The sequence below is a fragment of the Triticum aestivum genome, chromosome 5A (genome assembly GCF_018294505.1).
Source record: "Triticum aestivum cultivar Chinese Spring chromosome 5A, IWGSC CS RefSeq v2.1, whole genome shotgun sequence".
Taxonomy (NCBI): Eukaryota; Viridiplantae; Streptophyta; class Magnoliopsida; order Poales; family Poaceae; genus Triticum; species Triticum aestivum.
Window position 1 is genome coordinate 397,177,068 of NC_057806.1, and position 7,296 is coordinate 397,184,363.

Here is a 7,296-nt window from a genome sequence, read left to right on the forward strand (position 1 = left end):
TGCTAGGCAGGGGATCGCCAGGCCACATCCGGACTATAAGACCCTTCATGGCCTGTTCGGCCGCCTTGTGAAGCTCGACCAGTTGCTTCAGTTGGTCGCTCACGGGCATTGGGTGTTCGGTCCCAGTAAACTGAGACCAGAACAACTTTTCTGACGAGCTCCCCTCCTCAGCTCGGTAAAACTCCGCGGCATCCAGTACACTGCGGGGAAGATCTGCGAATGCTCCTGGAGAGCTCCGAACTCGGGTAAGTTAAAGGAAAATTTCCTTCACATGCTTGCTTTGCATAATGAATACCTTACCCGCTGCTATCTTCTTCACCACATCAATCTATTGTAGGGCCTTGTGGGCTTCAGCCTTGGCGCTCCATGCGCTTTCGAGCGTCTTTGCAAGCTCGGACTCTCGCGTCTTAGAGTCAAGCTCCAAGGACTCGTGTTTTTTGGCGAGAGCCTCGAGCTCTTGCTGCACCTCGCCTACCCGGGCTTCTTGCTTTTCCCGCTCAATGCGCTCCTTGGCCGCTTTGTCTTTGGCCTCGGATAGCGCCTTCTTCAGGGTCGCCACCTCGGTCGTGGCCCCTGGCAAATTCATGATGATCCTATTACTTTACAACCGAACTTCTTTTTAATGTATAGACAAGGTATTGCTTACCTTTTCTCTCCTCGAGCTGCCTCTTGATAAGGCCGAGCTCGTCCTCGGACCGCTCCAGGTCCTGCTTCAGTGCAGCGACCTCCACAGTACGTGCGGCAGCGGCCAGCAGTGAAGCCTGCACATGCACATAGACATATTTTGATTAGACTCCTGAGTCATTATTTGATCCTCTATTCGGCCTTTCTTCGCGAACACCAAACAAAGCATCAGGGGCTACTGTCTATGCAGTAATATTTTCCTATATTTTGATTGCTTACCTGAAAGCCTGTTAGGAGGCTGGCACAAGCTTCGGTTAGTCCGTTTTTGGCGGACTGAACTTTCTCGATCACCGCACTTATGATAGTGCGGTGCTCGTCGATGGAAGCGCCGCGAAGTGCTTCCAGCAAGTTGTCCGGTGCCTCTAGATGGACAGAGGCCACCGGCACGGGCGGCTTGCCCCCCTTAACGGGGGATCGCCTGCCGGAGTCCAGAACCACCGAAGGTTCCGGCGCAGTGTTCGGCTGGGGGCCGAACTTGGAGCCCGTGGGGGTCTTGCTCCCTTTGCACCCAGGGTCCGGAAGGTCGCCTCGAGGCGCCCCCAGGACGACCTCCCCTCGGCTCGGTGCCTTTTGAGACAACACCTCGACATTGTCCGTAGGGCAAGGGGTGGAGGCGGTCGGAAGTGAATCGCTATTCATATCCGACGAGTCCAAAGAACCGTCCAACGAAGATACGTCAAGACGGGCTCGGGACGGACTGCATAATCATATTCAGCGTAAGGAGAAGCAGTGCAATAAAACATACCATGAATTACTATAGTATCCGGATACTTACGACTTCGCCAGGGGCTTGCCCCTGGGTAACCACTCGTCGTCGCTGTGGGCGGCCGTCGTGGAGTAGTCCGGAAGGAGGGTCCTTCCCTTCTTGGAACCTTCGGCCTCCCCGGTTGGGGTGGCTTTCCTTTTCTTATCTCCCCCGGCTGGGGGGGGAGAATTTTTCTCTTCCTCCTCCTCATTTTCGTGAGAGGAGTGCACTTCGGAGTTATTGGACGATGAGTCCGATATAACCTTGCGCCGGAGACCCTTTCGGGTCCCCGTGGCCTTCTTCTGGGCCTTCTTCACCGCCACCTCGTAAGGCACCAGAACCAGCATCTCCGTTAGGAGAGCATCTGCAGGATCTTCAGGCAGGGGGGCTGGGCAATCGAGCTGCTCCGCTGTCTCTACCCAGTCCTGTTAATGGCATGGAAGCTTAGATCCCGCACATGATTAAACTGGGGCAAATAAATATCCTGTGAGATATAAAAACTTACCGGATTAGCATGGCGCTTTGCGCTGAGTCCGCGGTCCTCGGTAAGGGGAGGAGGTACCTCGGCGCCCTTGAACAGCACCTTCCAGACGTCCTTGTGCATCGTGTCGAAGAGCTCTCACAGTGTCTGGTGCTTGGCCGGGTCGAACTCCACCAAATTGAATGCCCGTCGTTGACACGGGAGGATCCGGCGGAAGAGCATGACCTAGACCACATTGACGAGCTTGATTTTCTTGCTCATCATATTCCTGATGCAGGTCTGGAGTCCGGTCAGCTCTACCGGGGAACCCCAGGACAGGCCCTTCTCTTTCCAGGAAGTGAGCCGAATGGGGATTCCGGATTGAAATTCGGGGGCCGCCACCCAGTTGGTGTCGCGCGGCTCGGTGATGTAGAACCACCCCGATTGCCACCCCTTTATGGTCTCCCCATAGGAGCCTTCGAGCTAGGTGACGTTAGGCGTTTTGCCCACCATGGCGCCTCCGCACTCTGCTTGCTGGCCGACCACCACCTTCGGTTTAACATTGAAGGTCTTCAGCCACAGGCCGAAGTGGGGCCTGATGCGGAGGAAGGCCTCGCACACGACGATAAACGCCGAGATGTTGAGGATGAAATTGGGGGCCAGATCATGAAAATCCAGCCCGTAGTAGAACATTAGCCCGCGGACAAACGGGTAAAGGGGAAATCCCAGTCCGCGGACAAAGTGGGTAAGAAAAACTACCCTCTCATGGGGTTCGGGCGTAGGGATGATCTTCCCCACATCTGGCAGCCGGTGCGCGATATCCGTGGCCAGATATCCGGCTTCCCATAGCTTTGTGATGTTCTCCTCCGTGAGGAGGAGACCATCCACTTGCCTCCCGCTTCGGACATGCTTGGAGTGGTTTGAGGAGAAAGACGCGAACTTGGGCTCTGGAGCTCGAGTGTGCGAGAATGGATAAGCAAGGAGGAAGAAGGCGTGGGTAAAAAGGGTGAATCTTTGTCCATTTATAAGGGCGGAAGAGGCGATGCACCTCCCCACTTGCCTGGTAAAATCGCTTATTCCCCAAGCGCCGTAATTGATGGAGTGGTTGGGTTACCCACATCCGTATTGATGAGAATCCCGCGATAAGGGGACACGATCTCTTCTTCGACAAGACTTGTCAAGAAAACCGCCTCGCGATATGTGCAATGCTGGTTGAGAAAAAAGGTTCGAATAATGACCGGGCAATGGCATGATGTCATATTGCAAAACGTGTCGGCATATTAGATTTGTGGAAATATTATTCTCTCTACGGTGGTATGTGGAACTTGTTTTGCAGAGCCGGACACTATCCTTGTGTTCAAAATATTCCATGGAGTATTCGGAGGAAGAACTCGCCTTGCAATGCCCAAGACAAATCTGCGTGCCAGACTCATCGTCATTGAAGCCTGGTTCAGGGGCTACTGAGGGAGTCCTGGATTAGGGGGTCTCCGAACAGCCGAACTATATCCTTTGGCCGGACTGTTGGACTATGAAGATACAAGATTTAAGACTTCGTCCCATGTCCGGATGGGACTCTCCTTGGCGTGGAAGGCAAGCTTGGCAATACGGATATGTAGATCTCCTTCCTTGTAACCGACTTTGTGTAACCCTAGCCCCCTTTGGTGTCTATATAAACCAGAGGGTTTAGTCCGTAGGACAACAGACAATCATACCATAGGCTAGCTTCTAGGTTTTAGCCTCTACGATCTCGTGGTAGATCAACTCTTGTAATACTCATATCATCAAGATCAATCAAGCATGACGTAGGGTATTACCTCCATTGAGAGGGCCCGAACCTGGGTAAACGTCGTGTCCCCCGCCTCCTGTTACCATCCGCCTTAGACGCACAGTTCGGGACCCCCTACCCGAGATCCGCCGGTTTTGACACCGACACCGATCCAATGCCTACGAGCTTTTCATATATTGTTCTTCGCTTATTTACTTTTTCGTTCCTACTGTTACAATCACTAAAAACCAAAAATATTACTTTTGCCACCGTTACCACTACTATCATATTACTTTGCTACTAAACACTTTGCTGCAGATATTAAGTTTCCAGGTGTGGTTGAATTGACAACTCATCTACTAATACTTGAGAATATTCTTTGGCTCTCCTTGTGTCGAATCAATAAATTTGGGTTGATACTCTACCCTCGAAAACTGTTGCGATCCCCTATACTTGTGGGTTATCAAGACTATTTTCTGGCGCCATTGCCAGGGAGCATAGCTCTATTCTTTGAGTCACTTGGGATTTATATCTGCTTATCACTATGAAGAACTTGAAAGATCAATGAACCAAGATTTTTCCCTCAACTACGAGGGGAGGTAAGGAACTGCCATCTAGCTCTGCACTTGATTCACCTTCTGTTTTGAGTAAACTTGCGACACCTACACCTACTATTCATTATGACATGTCGCATGTTATTGATGATGCCACTTCTGCTTTGCATGATACTTATGATGAAACTACTTCTATGCTTGATACTACCATACCATTAGGTGAATTACTTGATGAACAACTTACTAGGGCTAGAGAGAATGAAATTATTGAAACTGATAATATTGATGAAAGTGATGATGAAGATTCTCCCCCTAAATATGAATTGCCTGTTGTTCCTAAGGGTTATGTTATGGATGAAGAAACTGCTATAGACTTCTTAGCTTGCAATGATACATTTGATCTTAAGAAATTATTAGCTAAGCTTAAAGAAAAGTCTTTGAATGCTAGAATGAAATATGACCCTGCTTTTGCTACTTCACCTATCTTTATTACTGATAAGGATTATGATTTCTCTGTCGATCCTGAGTTAATTACTCTGGTTGAATCTGATCCTTTTTATGGCTATGAATCTGAAACTGTTATGGCACATCTTACTAAATTAAATGATATAGCCACCCTGTTTACTCATGATGAGAAAACTCGCTATTACTTTATCCTTAAGTTGTTTCCGTTCTCATTAAAGGGTGATGCTAAAACATGATTTAATTCTCTTGATCCTGGTTGTGTGCGTAGTCCCCAGGATATGATTTATTACTTCTCTGCTAAATATTTCCCCGCTCATAAGAAACAAGCTGCTTTAAAGGAAATATATAATTTTGTGCAAATTGAAGAAGAGAGTCTCCCACAAGCTTGGGGGAGGCTTCTCCGATTACTTAATGCTTTGCCTGATCATCCTCTCAAGACAAATGAAATACTTGATATCTTTTATAATGGACTAACCGATTCTTCTAGAGATTACCTGGATAGTTGTGCTGGTTGTGATTTCAGGGAAAGAACTGTTGATCAAGCTGAATTGCTATTGAATAATATGTTGACTAATGAAAATAATTGGACACTTCCTAAACCAACTCCTAAGCCAACTCCGAAGAAAAGGGGTATTATATTTCTCAGTCCTGAAGATATGCAAGAGGAAAAGAAATCTATGAAAGAAAAAAGGTATTAAAGCCGAAGATATTAAGAATTTACCACCTATTGAAGAAATACATGGTTTTTATAACCCGACACAGGTAGTAAAGGTAAATTCTCTCTATAGATTTGATAAATGTGAAATCCCATTTACTAAGTTCCCTAGCCAATGCTTGGATGAGTTTGATGACTTTATGGTTAAACAAGAAAACTTCAATGCTTATGTTGGCAGACAATTGAAATGTAATGCTGATATGCTTGAACACTTGAGTGATTATATGGCTAGTGTTAAAGGTGAACTCAAGCTTATTAGTAAACATGCTTCTGTGGTTACCACTCAAGTAGAACAAGTACTTAAGGCTCAGAATGATTTGCTCAATGAATTGAATAACAAAAAAAATGATAATGATGTTAGAGTTATGACTAGAGGGGGTAAAATGAATCAGGAACCTTTGTATCCTGAGGGCCACCCTAAGAGAATTGAGCAAGATTCTCATAGAACTAATGTTGATGCACCTAGTTCTTCTAAGAAGAAGAAAAAGAAAAATGATAGGACTTTGCATGCTTCTAGTGAACCAGTTGTAGACACACCTGAGAATCCCAATGATATTTCTATTTCTGATGCTGAAATACAATCTGGTAATGAACATGAACCTAGTGATAATGTTAATGATGATGTTCTGGTTGATGCTGAACCTAGCAATGGCAATGATGTAGATATTGAACCTGCTGTTGATCTTGATAACCCACAATCGAAGAATCAACGTTATGATAAGAGAGACTTTTTTGCTAGGAAGCACGGTAAAGAAAGAGAACCATGGGTTCAAAAACCCATGCCTTTTCCTCCTAATCCATCCAAGAAAAAGGATGATGAGGATTTTGAGCGCTTTGCTGAAATGATTAGACCTATCTTTTTGCGTATGCGTTTGACTGATATGCTTAAAATGAACCCTTATGCTAAATACATGAAAGATATTGTTAAATAAAAGAAATACCGGAAGCTGAAATTTCCACCATGCTTGCTAATTACACTTTTAAGAATAGAATACCAAAGAAACTTGGAGATCCAGGAGTACCAACTATACCATGCTCCATTAAAAGAAACTATGTTAGAACTGCTTTATGTGATCTTGGAGCCGGTGTTAGTGTTATGCCTCTCTCTTTATATCGTAGACTTGATTTTAATAAGTTGACACCTATTGAAATATCTTTGCAAATGGCCGATAAATCAACTGCTATACCTGTCGGTATTTGTGAGGATGTGCCTATTGTGGTTGCAAATGTTACTATTTTAATGGACTTTGTTATTCTTGATATTCCCGAGGACAATAGTATGTCCATTATTCTTGGAAGACCCTTCTTGAATACTACAGGGGCTGTTATTGATTGCAACAAAGGCAATGTCACTTTTCATGTTAATGGTAATGAGCATACGGTACATTTTCCGAGGAAACAGCCTCAAGTCCACAGTATCAATTCTATTGGAAAAATTTCAACAATCACTATTGGAGGTTTTGAATTTCCTCTTCCTACTGTCAAGAAGAAATATGGTATTCTTATTGTTGGAGACGTGCATATCCTTGTTGAGGTAACCTAGTGTTATTCAAAATTTCTCCAGTTTCATGTTATTCGAAATGAGTTTGTTAACAAGACCTGATCAACCTTGTTAGTGGATTCCTTTTGATGAGCATGAGATGGATGAAGTTAGAAAACACAACTCTCTGTACCCTCTTTTTACTTTTTTTATTTATATTAAATAAAGCAAAAATAGTATTTTCTATCTGTTTTCTGAATTATCCATGCAATAAAAAATACCTCGAAAATAAAAGTTCTCCAAATGCCCTGAAAATGAAATCTGATTTTTTCTAGAATATTTGAGGATTTTAGGCACTGAGAACACAGCAGGGGGAGCAGCCACGTGCCCACGAGGGTGGAGGGCGCACCCACCCCCTGATGACTCAC